Source organism: Ambystoma mexicanum, chromosome 2p (genome assembly GCF_040938575.1).
Source record: "Ambystoma mexicanum isolate Mex_15411 chromosome 2p, UKY_AmexF1_1, whole genome shotgun sequence".
Taxonomy (NCBI): domain Eukaryota; kingdom Metazoa; phylum Chordata; class Amphibia; order Caudata; family Ambystomatidae; genus Ambystoma; species Ambystoma mexicanum.
In genome coordinates, this window is record NC_090923.1 from 445,816,843 (window position 1) to 445,833,661 (window position 16,819).

The 16,819-nt window shown below is 43.6% G+C and overlaps 1 protein-coding gene across 1 annotated transcript in view; it reads right to left on the reverse strand.

Annotated features, from left to right (window-relative positions):
* TMF1 (TATA element modulatory factor 1) overlaps window positions 1-16,819 on the reverse strand; it is a 418,170-nt gene that overhangs the window by 9,187 nt on the left and 392,164 nt on the right. The window lies entirely within an intron of this gene.

Sequence of the window (16,819 nt, forward strand, 5' to 3'; positions counted from 1 at the left end):
GAAGGTTTTAGTTTTAAGATGGTTATCTTCCACATAAAACTTCAAATCTAAGAAGTATCCGAGCTCGTAGAAACTGTTCTGAACAAAGCAGTTTTGAAGATGAATGCAAACTACTGACCAACAGATTCAAAACAAGAGGCTATGGAAACAAAACAATAGCACAAGCTAGAGATAAGGTCTCCAAAATCAATAGGGCGAGTAACCGCAAGATAACAAGACCCATACAAGATGAAAGACAAGAAATCAGCTTCATTACCGGTTACTGTGCAGACAACAAAGTATTGAGAAAGATTTTAAGGAAGAATTGGCATTTGTTGCAACTGGACGAAAATGTGAGGAAGTACATAGGCGACAATCCCACATTAACCTATAGACGAGCCAAAACCATCAAAAATATTGTAAGCCCTTCACTCCTTCCCGAAGAGAAAAAAGAAACCCCAACTACATGGCTCCCGCCACTACCAACAGGGTTTCGGAAATGCGGGACATGTACAATGTGTAAACATGCTTTAAATAATACAGCGATCTTCAAAGACTAACATAACTCACAAGATAGTGGATCAGATTAACTGTAGAAGCAAGTTTGTGGTCTATGCAATAATCTGCTATTGTGAAGAAATCTACATAGGCAGTACCATTAGGGAACTCAGGATAAGAATAAGGGAACACTTATCCAACATCGGAAGTCAAGATACCAACTTACCTCTAGCCCAACATTGGCAAAGAAAACACCAATTAGTTGATAAAAAACAATTGAAATTTATTGGACTTAAAAAAGTGACCCTGGGACCAAGAGGAGGAGACCTTGAAGTTAAATTGAGGCAAGAAGAAGCAAAACTAATCTGCAAATTCCGTGCAGTGGAAAGAGGCTTGAACTCAGACCATGAGATGGCCTCATTTCTTTAATAACAAGTGAAAGAACAACCTTTGTACAAAAAGTTAGCAAGAATTGATCAGCAATTGATTTTTACCATCTGTAATTTCTAACATTTACTTTGACAGAGGCTAATATGTTACAAAAACATGCTTTATATACCAGGATTTAACTTTTTTTTTTTACAGACAACCTTAGGCTATGTATGCATTATATGATTGAGAAGTGCGCATAGACACATACCAGGTTTTGTACCATTTATAGTCAGTCTTAATTCTTTGTAATATTAAACACAGGTTAATGAAGAAACCCTCCCTGAGAAAAGAAAAAACAAAAAACGTATGCCCACTCCATTCAAACTACAATATTTTTAGATGGGCATTCTGCCGTAAAATGCATTAAGGGAGCGCGACTCCCACGTTGTATAACCATGTTTTTCCCAAAATATGGCCGCGACATTAGAAACTATAAAAGGACTACCAGAGGTGCTCAGGCATGCACTTTGATTTTTGCATTTTTAACATTTAATACCAAAATTGGTAATAACATACATGAAATACATATTTGTAGTCCAAGAAAAATTGTAGTGTCCGAATATGTCATTTAATTGGAAACGTTAACAAATTGTGATTCGATCCAGATAGCAATTTAAAATTGCTTTTTAATTTTCTAAATTCATCTAAACATAAGGAAGCCCTTAACTACATATGTAATATTAGCATTCTAACACTAAAAACAAACAAACTAGACGAACATAGTGAAAACCAAAGTAGGATTTAGCCGACCAGTTACCATGGCCGCAATAATAACAGTAACACGGCAGAGAGCGAACGGGGACTCTTTGATACGGAACACGCTGACACAGGTAAGAGTGCTGGAGGGGCTCCCGCAGCGGGGCTTATTTCACATAATGCGACTGCACGTGTCAAACACGTGGTGGCACGATCAATAATGTCTAATGTTCAAGAACGATAAGCACGAGTGCTAGCGCAACGTTAGCTTCAAGTAGCTATGTTAAACACTCGCACACATGTCGTACGAACACAATTTGTATGACCATGGTTGATTGATATGAAGACCCGGTCTAACGCTCTTTCAAAATAAACTTCAATAGATTAGCATAGTTTATAAGTTCACAACGTGGAGTTCAAAATTAAAGTTGCCCGGGAAATTATATTATTATATTCTTTAAACAGTCTATAGCTCGCTCTATTCACTGGTAAAGTGCACTACACTAATTGTAAGCAAGGTAGCTCATTAATGGGCCACATGATGTTTTTATTTCAGGGATTTAACCCATGACTATCTAACCTAAACTACCAACTCATGAACCTTGAATCAACCTTACTAGGTAAGAAGAAACACATCACCCCCTTTTTTTGGGTTGATTAAGTATTGAACATTTTTTGAAAAGTGCAACGAGACATTCTTCATTAAATAATTACTTTCTTAAGTCTTTCTTCTTTTTTACTTTTATTTTCATTATCTGTTGCATTTTCTCTTTGTCAACCATCCCTAACAATCCCACATTTTTCCCCTCCCTCGACGGCCATCCTTTAACATGCATGCATGCAATTGTTATGTTTTATTTGAAATGTGTATACAAATATTGCTCATCCATTTTTTCGTTTTTGCAATGATAATGACGATTTTGTTAATGCAGCTTAATTAGCCCTGATTTGAAAAAGACGCAGATGTCGAAACACGTGTAATCACAAAGGGCAAGCCTTGAATCTGTGTATAATTAAAAATTCAAAGCTTACAATTTGGAGAATAAGAGACATTGTTTAGTCTTCTTTTTCTTCTCCACGACAAGGGTGCATGACACCAGTATAAGCAACATAGTTTGTTGTATTCTAAATTCAAACGGATTAAAGGAGCCAAGGAGAAACTGTTGTTACACAGTCATTCGATCGTTACTGATCAGTCAGCAATTATTAAGGAAAGGGCGCTGAGGTCCACCTGGAAGGGAACCCAACAAAATAGGCTCCTCACACACAAAAGGATATTACTTAATATACACCTATGTAACTGGAACTATACAAAGCTGAGAAGCAGGGAGTTGAATAATCCTGGATGGGCAGTCTATGAAAGTTTCAAACCAGAACCTAATAAGAAAGGGAAAGTACTATGTGAGCAACAGGTTTGTCAAGAACAGAAAGTGGAAATAAAGAGAGAATCCATGAGTGGGGAAATATCTAGTGGACAGAAACCACAACCAAGCTGAGAGAACCTGGATCAATAGACTATGGGAGGTATAAAACCTCCAACCAACAACTGAGAAAGTATCACGAGGAAGACTAGCCTAAATACTTAGTTAAAGAGAATATTCTAGTCGAAGAATGTTGTAAAGGAATTGTAAGAGTTAATAAGAGAAATAAAGAGAGACTATAACTGAAGATTCTGCTAGATAAATAGCAACACGAATAAAGACATTTATATAAAGAAGCTGTCAGAAAAAACAAGTATATCGGGAGAATCAAGCCAATCTCCTGGAACTGTATGAGTTCTGTTTCTTAGTGGTAGGGTCAGGGTAGAACTTGATTTGCACCAAGGACATTTCTTTCTTTGGGACTTCGTGATGACAGACGAGCATATTTAGATGGGTAGGGAAATCCCTTTAGAATAGGGAAATGTGAGGGGTCAGAAATGTGAGGACAACTTTGTATATGTTTTTCATAAAATGCCATTTTATTAACTCAAAATGGGATTTGACACACTAGCCCTACCCTGACAAGGATTTCCCTGCCTATCAAAATAAACTAAAAGAAACACTAACAAAAGGAATCTGTCCCTCACACTTGTACATACAATAAACAAGGAAATTAATGGCAGTTCAAATATAACAGAAAAAGAGTTTAAACTCTTGATAACTGCATCTCCTTGTATGCTGGGTGAAATCCCCCAGATTCAAACAGGATTTTCAATCTACAGTTCAAAATTAGAAACATTCGGCCACTCCGGCAGTCTTACTTGCATTAGATGCTCAGAAAGCGTTTGACCGGGTGGAGTGGCCGTTCCTCTTTAGGGTAATGGAGAAAATGGGGCTGAGGGGAGACTTCCTCAGTTTAGTTTATTTACTTATATAGCGCGCCCAACCCAAAGGTATTGGGGCGCTTTTACTTGAAAACATGGCAAGTTACAAGATTACATGCATTTTATCTTGTTGTAAAATCAATAAAGAGATGTTTTAAAAAAATGGAAACATTCCGAATTGCAACAAAGTTCTAGTTATAAAGGTTCTTCTTGCTTCAAGCAGTCTCTTCTTTGGACCTTGGCCAACAGTTCTAAAATATTAAGCAAGTCTTTTTCTCCCCAATTGTAGCAGAGTCAAACACAACTTCTTAGCAAATTGTGATCACTCTACTATAGCAGAGAGTCCAACACAACTTCTTAACAAACAAGAATATTTTCCACAGTTCATCTGTATCAACAAAAGGCTTGTCAGGCTGATTCCACAACAGATCGCAATATCTTTTAGTTGCCTTGCCACTACTTCTTCTAAGTCTTTAACCACAACACAGTGCTTCAATTACTTCTACCTCGTCCACTCATCTGCCAGGTCTACCACTACAAAGTCCCTGCCCTGATGTGTACTCGCCTGCCAGGACCAATGAAAAACTACTAACACTACTACAAATACTTCTTTGGTAAAGTTTACTTCAAACAACAAAGTCTCTTGACTTTCCACAACATCAGTTCGGACTACTTCGTCTGGTAAGACATGAAACACATTGGTGCTGTTTATTCCACACTTTTGATTGGCACATGCAATGCAGTTTCTGCCCCTCTCTTTCTGAATACCTTTTATCAGGAAGGCAGCTTTCCTGCCACTTCTGTTCTACCACTTTTATATTAACAAACTGCTGACAGTGACTTGCTCCAACCCGCTCTTCTTTGGCTTGGATAATGCTGTTTTAGGTTTTTCACAACAACTGCTTTTTGCTCACTTTGGCTATATCGTTTACAAACAACTGGCTTCTTAAATGCCCTCTCTTGGCTTTGGCTATGTTGGTTCTTATAAATTTGCCTTGATATTGCCCTTCTCTTGATTTGGGCATTCCTGGCCTTTAACTGTATGATATCTTTCTGGTTTGTTTTATTTATTTATTTCAATTTTTGTACTGCGCACACATGCCTGTAGGCCTCAGGGCGCACATAAATCTATACGAGACGTACAGACAAGCAATTAAGATCAGACCAAGGAAGCATAAAGCAGAGAGAACTTAATCAGGGCTTACATTGAAGAGATGAGTCTTAATGGCCTTTTTAAAGGAAGCATAGTTGTCAATAAGGTGTATGGAAGCATGAAGTGGAGCTTGGACTTCGACGCTTGTGCCAGCAAAGCAAACCAATTTGAACTTGGCCGAACCAGTGTAGGTGCAATGGATGAACAAAGATTTCTGGTGGACGTCTTCTCTTGGTGTGATCCGATAGGGTGTCCAGTCATAATATCGAATACAAAATTTCGAATGTCAAAAAAGTCGAATCAAAAATGTCGAAAAAAAAAATGTCGAATTATTTTTTTTTTCGATATTTTTTTTTGGGCTCTAGTTTATATAAAAAAAATAGGTAAAAACAAAAAAAAAAAGGAAAAACGGGGGTTGGGGGAACCCCACCATTTCGAAAAAAAAACGTCATAAAAAATAAATTCGACATTTTTTTCGACATTTTTTTTTCGACTTTTTGACTTTCGAAATTTTTGATTTCGAAATTATGTCTATAAACCATCCGATAGGTATACTGGGCATGAAGAAGATAGGCACTAGTGAGCTAAGGTGAGAACTTATTTGCCTAATGGGGAGCCAGTGTAGAGTTTGTTCACAAAGTTCTTATTAGGGCACTTGAAATGTTTTGTAGCAGTTAGTCATCCAAAATGTATTTTATTCTGCCACTATAGTTTCTCTATATTAGTTTGATATTGAAAAGAATTGGTTTTAGCCAGCGGGTAATCACAGAGCTTTCTGGGATCACAAACTGATAGTGAACTCACCGAGTATCACCTACGCGTGTGCTCACTGTGCTGCATCTGGCTCTTCGGCCTTCTGTGTTGCATTCCGCCCAGCAAACTGCTTCTTTCTTCCTCCCGTGGCCCACACCGGTCGGGAATGGAGCTTGCCTCGCACCAAAAACACTGCGGTGCTTGCCTGCCACCTAAACCCTCTTTACTTTGGGGAAAGCTTTTAAACTTAACGCTTCCCGCCAGGTAACCTCTGCATACTCGGTCTTCAGGGGGAAAAACGTTCACTAACAACGCTTCCCGTTGCGCAACCTCTCCATACAGGGTCCTTGAAGGAAGATACCCTCTCAGAGTCTGTATTTGATCTGCAAACCACAGCAGCTCTGGCGTCTCTAAAATCCTTCAACTGCAATGTTGATCTACAACAATAACTCCACCTCCCACTACTACTCTCTATGGCCTGCACGGAGGAGGTCTTTTATACTTCCCAGTCTCCCTCAGGTGTGGGTCATAAATACAATTAGACTGCAACTTGCAGTCCAGTGCCTCTGTATTCCTCTTCTCCGCCCCAGTACTTTGGCCATTGTGGGACTTGAAGTCCCGGTTAGGGAGAATTTTCAGAAAATGTGCTAATTCCCTCCACCTTAGAGACCCCCAGGAACTTTGCTGGATTTTGAGTACTTGATTCTTTACCTGGAGAGAGTGAGACCCTTTTTCCCCCACTCTCATGTATTCTGAATGTGAATTTTACCTCTGTGTTTCTTTTGGTTATGGAGTCTAATCAACTTCATAGGCATCATCTTTTGCAACTGTGTCACAAAGCACCTTCAGTGAAGTGCCACAGGGCAGTCTTCCAGATTTCCCAAGGTTTAAATACCTTCTCTGGGATCAACTACTGTTTCCCAGAGCAGTAAAGTGAAATTGACTAACTAGCATTGTAGACCCAGCACACCCCATCATACAATAAAGCACTGGAGGGGTTACTTAGTATCCCTTTTGTCTAGCTTCTTATGTAGCATACTATATCTTACCCTTTCCTCAATTGACTGGCTGGTGGCATTGGTTTCGTTTTGAACTATCTTGGTTTACAATTACCGCGACCGTTCGCGGCTCCAGTAAAATAAGCGCGGGAGCCATCTTTTTCAAAATGGCATACAGCCATCTTTGCTAAAATGGTGCCCGTTTTTTTTCGCCAGGTCTTTGTGGGAAGGCCCTTCTAGATTTCTCTGCGCGCCAAACCAGGTTTGGTCTCTTTGTTCATTTCACCTTTGGTGGTGTTTCTGAGAGAAACACGCCTCTGGCGCCCGAGTGTCTGGGGTGGGCAGGAAGTGAGGGTGGTGCCCTAAACTCCCTGTGCTTACTCGCCGAGGAGACCCAAATGCACTCTGTGGTGATTGGCTGGCTGACTGACTGGCAAGGACAGCCACCCTGCTGGGTGAGTGACAGCCAGGCTGGAATTAATGGGAGAGAACTGAATAAAAGGCGAGTCTTTTGGCTTGGAAGGCAGAGTCGACCACTGGACGAAGGAACCGAAGAAGAGCTTGAAGAGGCTGCCTGCTGCAATTCCTGGACTGTTGGTTTGCCTGGTGAAGCGCTGCTGCAGTGACTACATGCCAAGTTTGCATCGACAGAGAAGCCCCTGCAAGGACGACTTTTCCCCCTTGAGTTGGTGGGACCAATCAACTCCAAAGTAAGTCACCTGGACACCCATCTCAGAGCTGGTTTAATTTCCTCACAGTTGCTGCAGGAAACCGTATAGCCAGGGAGAGGGACACCAGATTGTGTGTGTTACTTTTAAGCTGGCCTAAAGCTTTTGGAAGATCCTCCGGACTCCCACGAAGCAGGACTGACCAAGCCTGAGCCCCCTCAGCAGAGTGTGTGACACCAGAAGTAAGGAAGGTCCACCTTGACAGCCAGGAACCGTGCTTATTGCTATTTGCTGTACCGCAAGGAGCTGAAACGCGAAACAGCCACTGAAAGTAAAGGTTGCCAGTTTTGAAAGTCCCAGTGCAGGAGTCCCCTGACGTCCTCCCTCTTATCCCCACGACTTAGGCCCAGGAACAGTGACTTTTGCCCATTGACTTTGTCCTAGCCTATTGAATTGAATGACTCTTCTGATTTCTATCTGAAAGTATTTGCCCTGCTTAGGAATATTTGACATTTCTTGTGTTCTAATAACCTTTACCTTTTACCAACTTTTTAAAGAGTGTTCTGAATGCCAACAGTAAGATATTAATGTCCCCATCACCCTTGTTACTGAAGTCACCTGTGGGTGTATGTTGTGTCTGTGGGCCATCCCAAAAGGGTCTTGTCTGATTCAGAAACTCAAGAGTGTACAGTATTGAATTATATTTGTGTGTTACTATTACATTGCTCCCTACTGAAGAAGGTTTTATAACTGACTGATAAATTAATAATTGTTTATGCAAGAAACCTTGAATCTAAGAGTTTATTTGAATACCTGTAACTGTGAATCTCTGTGTACCTCTGCTACAGCTCACATTTCCACTCTTAAGATCAGCCTGGCTGCTCAACACGCTACCAAAACTGTAGTACACGATTATACCAAAGGTTGGGTTGCCTATATAGTTGTTTGTGGTGTTCCCAAAGGGTACTGCATTGAAGCGTTGCCTAACAGTCCCCAATGTGCAAATCACCTTTTCTATTTTGAATGTTCATTTGAAATGTCCAGCTTTAATTTCTATTCTTCAAAGCATTCTCTTAACAAAGTTCTATCAAGACTTAGTGAATATTTATGATTTATAGGGGCATTTTGATTCTTCCAGTTTTTACCACCTCCAAAACAATTAGCTTTAGGAAAGACAGGCCCCCTTTGACAACAAGCCATTGCATACTCTGGCATTACTGATACCGCATCTCACCCAATGGAGACCTCCTGTCCCCTTGGGGCCTTCTCCCCCAGGTGATCTTCCGCTGGCCACCTTTGAGGAGACATTAGGGTAGGGTTTTTGTGAGGACTCCACAGGATTCATCATAAAAAGCTAAGATGTTCTCTTATCATTTAAATAAAAGTAATTTGGGAAATGTCCTCCAAGAATCCGACTCCTCCTTCCGACCCGCCACAGTACTTGCTTCCTAGGTTTTATGGTTCCCCACTGGTCTGTTATTTTATGAAGAGGACTTGCATATAGACATTGGGGTTAGTAGAGTCCTTGTATAGGCATTAGTGTTTGCTTCTCCCTTGCTTTTGCAAATGATCCACCATTGATTAAAGAAAAGAGGAGTAGGAAAATAAACAGATACGACATCATATGCAAATAACAAACAAATCATATTAAATCATATTACACTCAACTCAGCATAAATGGCACAATAACACCTTCTGTGTGGGTCTAGTTATGTCATCTGTGCTTCAGAACAATGAGGGTATCTACTACAAGAGGTTACCTGCTGCGGCAGGGGTTTGGTGGTAGGTGGCTTCCTGCTATAGTAACGAGAAGGAGGTCATCTCGTGGGGTTTATGGTGAATACCCGGACTATCGAATGCATTCACAAATGTAATGAGTGGGGCTCATTCCGATAAGAACCTCACTGTAGTTCCTTTCATGGTTGCTTCGATTTTAGACATTGTTGCCACATACCACACCTTGGCCCACCATTCATTTATAGCTATCGTGTCCTGTGATTTCCAGTGTTGTGCAATGACCAACCGAGCGGCGACTGAGAAGGTCACCAGCCTGGAGCTTTCAGCCAATAATTTGTAATGACTTTGTGTGTCTTCATTCCCTAGGAGAAGGATCAGTGGATCCATATCTAGTTCGAATCCACATATGAATTATCTGGGCAACCACCGATCGCCAAAATGCCTGTACATGAGGGCATTCCCACCACATATGATAGAAGGAGGCTAGTAGTGTGTTGCACCTCCAGAAGTTTGGGGGGGGGGGGATTTGCGGGGGACATTTTGTGTAATCGCTCTGGGGTGAGGTACCATCGGAGTATCAATTTGAATCAATTCTCACGCAAATGGACCGCCTGGGCTGTTTTTTTTTGGCCTTGTCCATATGTTATGCCATGCAAGATCATCTTTGGTCTTCCCTATATCTCTTTCCCAGCCGGCCATGTATGTGTGTGGAGCTTTGTATCTATTCTTATTGAGGACCGTGTAAATTGTTGCCAATTTGGCTCTGGGGGATCCCCGGAGAACAAGTCTTCAAAAATGGTGGTCTCCCTTTTTCCTTGGTGGGCTACTCTTGGGTGTGTGGCCCAGTGGTGTAGTTGCAAGTGTTCAAATCTGTCCCTTTCCCCTACTTCAAATGCCTGCTTACACTCCTCAAACGTGTGGATGTTATTGGTCTGAAACTGTTGTCCCAGTGTATGTAGGCCTCCTTCTTTCCAGTGGGCAAATCTCTCCTTCTCTAGTCCTGGGGGGAATTCACCATTGCCCCATAGCGCTGTCCTGGGTGAGGGATAAGTGGTCACCTTATATTTACGCACTGTTTGGCCCAATAGACCAGTGTGACCTTTGAGGACAGGAGGGCCTTATTATCTAACTTGCAGGCTTTAGGAGAGCACCAACACATCTCATGTATTGGATCCTCTGTTGCATCTTGTTCGATATTCGCCCAATGTTTTGTTTCGTGTGTTCGGGATGTCTCGTAGCTTATTAGCACCAGGGATATCTGGGCCACATATAAATAACTCAATGTCCCGCATCGCCAGTCCCCCCCTCCATTTTGGATGACATCAATGTGCGCCTGGCCACTCTCGGCTTTTTGCAGGACCATATGAAAAGAAATATCTGTGACTGTAGGGCTTTCAAGGGAGCTTTCGGTATAGGGACTGGCAAAGCCTGAAAGACGTACAGTGGGCGCGGTAGGAGTGTCATCTTGACTGCGGTCATCTTCCCAACCAGGATATTTTCAACCTTTCCCATCTAAGCAAGTCTTGTTTGGCTTGGTTGAACAATGGACCTATGTTAGCCGCGTATAGGTCGTCAAATTTCGGCATTAGACTAACTCCCAGATATTTCAAAGATTGCGGCGCCCATGAGAAAGGAAAGTATCTTGGCTCTGAAATTTTAAGTATAGTCGATTTGGCCAGATTAATTTTAGAGTCCGAGGCCTCTCGGAATCTGTCCATTCATGTGATGACGTGTGGCAATGTGGTGCTGGAGTTCTGCATATAGAGGCGGAGGTCATCAGCATATAGAGCCAGTTTGTTGTGGTAGCCTGCTATTTTTAACCGTTTTATTCCCTCTGATGAACGCACCAACCGGGCCAGCGGCTCGATGGAGGGCAAACAACAATGGGTAGAGCGGGCACCCTTGGCGGGTCCCCTTGTATAGACGCACTGGGTCTGATAGTGTCCTGTTCACTTTAATTTTTGTGGATGGCAGCACATAATTAGCTAGTAGCAGTTTACAAAATCTCTGGCCTAAGCCAAATCCCTCCAGTACCTTGGATAGATATGACCAATCTACTCGGTCAAATGCCTTTTCCGCGTCGATCGAGAGTTGAGCCAACCTGCGTTTGTGTTTACGCGCCCAGGTCGACAGATCTATAGTTTGCTGAGTGTTATCAGATGCTTGGCATCCAGGTATGAACCCTGTTTGATCAGGTAATACTAGGGCTGGTAGAAAGCAGGCTATCCTCGTAGCCAGCACTTTTGAATACATTTGGGAGTCGTAATTAAGGACCGCTATGGGCCGGCAGAATGAGCACAGGTTAGGGTCCTTATCCGGTTTGGCTAATAAAGTTAAATGGGATTCCCCCATAGTGGGCGTGATCGTGCCTGTTTCAGCAAAGGAATTCAAGAGCGTTGCTATGTGAGGGGCTAGAACTGCAGAGAATGTTTTGAAAAAGACGGCCGTAAAGCCATCTGGGCCTGGGTCTTTATTGCCAGGGAGGGAGAGTGCGAATGGCCCCCAAAATTTCTTCAGATGTAATTGGCGCTTCTACTTGCCTCTGTTTCCCTGTGATCTGTGGGAGCTGGGCCTCCTGTATCAGGGCGTCTTGCTGTTGGGCTGTAGTTGGATCTGCTGCAAACAGTCCAGCGTAATACTGCGATAGAATTTGTACTTTCATTTTCTGCAGTTCGTAATTGACCACGGTTATCCTTTAAAGCTCCTATCGCAGCACTACTTCGCTTTGCTCGGCGTTTATATGCTAGTAGTCAGGACGCCTTATTAGAAGTGCTAAAATAGAAGGGTTTTGTTTGAAGTAATTTATTTGAAATATCTCCGGCCCATAGTGCTTTTAGCTCTGCTCTCGCCACCTGAAGCTGCCTTTATGTTTCCCTTGCCCAGGCTCATTTGTACCGGGTTTCCAAGTCGGTTACCCTCTCTTCTGCCTTTTCCCTCTAGGCTGTCAGCAATGCTATTCTGATTAATTCTCCCCGTAAGGTGGGTCTGAGAGCTTCCCATACTCCCGCTATGGACACCTCGCCTGTAAGGTTTTCCTGAAAGTATTGAGTAATGCGTTCAGTGAGGTCTGTGCAGACAGCAATATCTGTGAGGAGGGAATCATTCAAACGCCACATTGTGGATTTTCTATTCCCCAGGCCAAGGCCGTCTAGTTGTATTGTGATGGGGGAGTGGTCTGATACTAAGGCTACTCCGATGGTTCCGCCTGCTACACTTGGCACCAAGGCTCGGGACACCAAAAAGTAATCGATTCTGGAATATGTGCGATACGCATGTGAGTAGTGGGAGAAGTCTCTACCTTGCGGATAGAGGTTTTGCCATGCATCAATCAGCTGTAAGTCTACCATTGCCCTTTTGATCGGAGCCACCTTTGCTGTTTCGGCCGCAGATTCTGGATCAGATCTGTCTTTGGCCCCATCCAATGCCACATTAAAGCCCCCTCCGACCACTAACTCCCCTTTTTGGAATTGCGCTATTTGGGGGAAGAGGTCTGTGTAAAATTGTGTTTGCTGTTCATTGGGGCCATACATGGACACCAACGTAAGGTCTTTCCCCGCTATGCGCAGAACCACCCCTATATGCCTTCCTTTAACGTCATTCACCACCTTAATACGCTCAAATCGCAGGGGTTTTACTATCAAGATAGCAACACCCGCTTTTTTGCTTGCTGATGAGGCATAAGGCTGATGCGGGAATCATCTAGATCTCATTCTTATCTCATCTCGGGCCAACAAATGGGTCTCTTGGAAGAGAGCAATATCTGCTTTAAGGTCGATTAATTTTGACAACACATTTGCGCTTTCTTGTTGAATTTAGGCTCTGAACATTTAAGGCCACTATATTTAAATCCGCCATCATTTACAATTTGGTATTAAAAGCCTCATTGAACCAGTCAAACCTTTTTGCCCCATGAGTGCTACTGCCCTTCCTGCGCAGGTGCTTAATCTTGCCTGTGTACCCCCACTCCCTCCATTTGAAGTAACTGATCATGTTTCTCCTTTCAATTGTACAATTCCCCCCCCTCACCCCTGATGGAAGAGGGGAACCCACATTCAGAGTAAAATTAAACAAGAAAAGACTGAAAAAATGTAATAATAATAATAGCAACTCACAACCAAAAACAAATACAACCTCCTGTGAGGTCAACATGAAGCTCTTTGCTTGAACCACGGTGCATGGTCCTTTTGCCCTTTGAACAATGAACTTCTTGCACTAATTTACCGACATAATTTACTGATGTTACCGACATAATCCTCTTCTTCGGATTGAAGTACTTTGGTGTCCAGTTATTAAACAGTGTGGCCGTGAAGCCACCAGTCAGCTCCCTAACGAAGGTCCTCCCCATAGTCCGACTGTCAGCCCCGTGCCTCTTCCTCTGCTCCTTTCTCTGTGGTGTATGGATGGTCTCCTGCGGTTGCGGCACCTGTTCTTCCTTGATTTGGGTTGCGACCATGGAGAATTCGATGTTCTGGGTGTCTGTTCCTCTGGCACATGAATCTCTGCTTCTGGAAACTTCAAGGTTTCTAGTGCTGCCCTCTGTGAGGTGTACGGATGTTGAGTGCCATCCATCTGGAATAGGATTCTGAACAGGTAACCCCATTTATAACGGATCCCCTTTTCCGTTAGCCATGTTGTCAGCGGTCTCATCAGTCTGCAGCGTTGCATTGTCCACTGGGAGAGATCTCGGAATAGCTGTAACGTCGACTCTCGGAATAAAATGTCTCCTCTATGTCTGGCTTTTTGGAAAATGAGATCCTTGATTTTAAAGAAGTGGGCCCGGACCAGGACGTCATGGACCATGTTTTGTCTTGTCTGGAAGTTGGAAAATACCCTGTGTGTACGATCCAGCATGAGGTCTGCTACTTCCTCTGCCCCTAGTATCTCCTGGAAGAGATCCTGGGCGTATCCTTCAATATGCTTATCCAATACATCCCTTGGCACGCCTCTTATATGTATATTGTTCCTGCGGGAACGATTTTCGGTGTGCTCCAGCTTTTCTTCCGCAGTGTGCCTGTGTGCTTCATGCACCGACACCTGTTGCTCAAGCTGGTCGTAAAACTGCGTCTGCTAGCAGAAAGCAGTTTCTAGGTCGTCCAGTTTGGATTCATTTTGTTGCACAGTGCGCGTCAAGTCTTGAAAAGCACTTTTAAGTTCTTTGGCCGAGGACGCCATTCCTTTTTGTAGTGACTGGAACAGGATGTCTCCTTTCGTGGACAGTTGAGCCTCCTCCTCTGGTTGTGGGGGCCTCCACTGGCAGCCTAGGGTGCTGTAGCATGTCCCCGATTGTTGCTTCTCTTTTTTCCTTTAATTTGGTGGATTTCATTCTGCCCACGTGCCAGTTTGCTAACCTGAATTGTTAGGATCTTATCAGTTAAAGCGGCGGGGGGGCAAGTGGGTTCACTCTTCCAGTTACATCCAGTATCACCTGTTGCTATTATCACCCGTATGAGCAGTAGCCTGTTAAGTCTCTCACCTTTCTCTTGGGGAGGTCGGTTTTGCTGATATTAGCATACTCAATCTGTCTGCTGTTCGGCTTTTGGTGTTTCCCTTGTCCTGCTCCCTGGTTGGCAAAGTCTCGTGCTCCCCTTTGCTACTCAGGAGACTTATAGCTGTGCTAAATCGGAGCTCTCAGCCTGGATGGTATTTATGCTGTCAGCCGTTTGTGCTCTGCAGGTTCAGGGTGTCTCACTGCCCAATAGTACCTCTTGCCGCGCTTGCTCTAGGTGGGGCTTCCAACACACTCATTGGTCGTCGTCCTCTCTGCTTACGGATATACCAGCTGTTTCTAATGTGTCTCCAGGGTACTGTTTGTCCCGATGCCGCCAAGGTTTAATGTCCCCTCTCAATTTGGTGCCTCGAGTCGTATACTCGGGCTGGGGCTCTATGCCACGTTCCGATCGCTGGGTGGGTGAAAAATTCAGCATTGGCTGCCAGGGGCGCTTCATTCTCTTACTTCCGGCACCGATTCTGGTACCTGTGTGTGTTCCTGGGTCACCTCCGACTCCGGCTTCAGAGTTGGGTCTCCTTCCCTGCCGCCATGGTCTGGGCTTGCTGCTGCTGAGGCACTTCGGGTGCCTGAGGAGTCGTTGTTGCAGCGGCGGCATCCTGCCTACTCCTTTCGTCCGGGTCCCGTCTTCTCCTCCAATGCAGCGGCAGGAGGGAGAAGTGAGGACCTGTGTGTATTTCGGAGGGCAAGACGACCACAAGCTAATGTGTTCCGGCTCCCGGTGAGCTGTCTCCGGAGGTACCCCCACTCCTCTCCTCTAATTGTGCTCACTCAGGCACTCCCGGCTTCTTTCAGTCGTGGAGTGTGGTGGCCATCTTTGCTTCCCGGATCGGGACGCGCTCTCCTCACGCAGCCGCCAATATCAGGCGAACCCAAGCATTTCAGCACTGCAGATCAGGTCTGCTGCTGCTGGGCACCTTTTCCGATTTTCCGATTTGGTTCCCACGGGACTCAATTACCATTTTCCCGGTTTACAGCAGGCCGGTTAACTCCGTTGGGCTGCGGAGCCTCGGGGGGGGGGGTTATGTCTCCATTAGGTCCCAGCCAGGCCACAGCCCTACTGGTATGATTCTAATACTGTATTAATATCTAAAGTACTTATTTCGACTGATAGTTTTATGTGTGAATTGATTAAAGTATATATTTTTTAGTATATTAATGTGATGTATTTTCTGAAACTATGTGTGTGGACTAATCGTACCTCTGTGTTGACATACTACCCTCTAACCTTAGAGTTCAGCTTTGTCACATTGAAGAGGTCTGTTTACACTTTGTCTGGTGTTTAGCCTTGTCCCTAGGGTTAGTTGTTGCAACATTCTCAACAGAGGATGGTACAAAAACTGTTTAACAGTTTGGTGATCAGCAGGGAGGATCATGATACTTAGGACACATTGAAATCCACAAAGATAACGAAAAGGTATCTAAATAATTTACTTACCTGTGCACATTCATTTTCTGGATGAAAAATAGGTTTTCAACCTAGTGTAAAGCTCATGCTGGCAGTAAAACTGCATACATACTATAGACTGATATGCAAATGGACATTTCTCATCTGTGAAAGGTACAGTGAGCAAAAAGCGTGTGCTGCAAACTCTCATCTCAGAACAGGTTATCATGTCATGTTCTTTCTGGAGAGTAGCGTCTGCTACCTTTTTTGAAATACATACTATATGGATTAGTGTGTGGACAAATGGTACCTTTGTGTCCGCCTGCAAAGCCTTCCTGAGAGTTAAGTCTGGTCACTGCCACACTACCCACACTTAAGAGCGGTTTGGGTTTGTGTTTGGCCAGAAACTTTAGCCACTTAACAGGGTTTTAAAGAGCTCAACATGTTTTACAAAAGCTGCCTTAACAGTCCCTAAATATAATTTGGTCTATCTTTTGGTTGGAATCCTGTCTTGCCCTTAGAACAGATGGATTTGCACCCCTCACCAGAGGGCTTTTGAAAAGTCTACCTAACAGGAATGCACTCTCCTTTTGGATCTGAATGTTTAAGGGCCACCTCACCTTCAGGAAATACTTTAATAAACTGGCTGTTCCCCTCCAATGGGATCTGAGGGCAGTACTGAATCACGTATGAAATGGACATGTTTT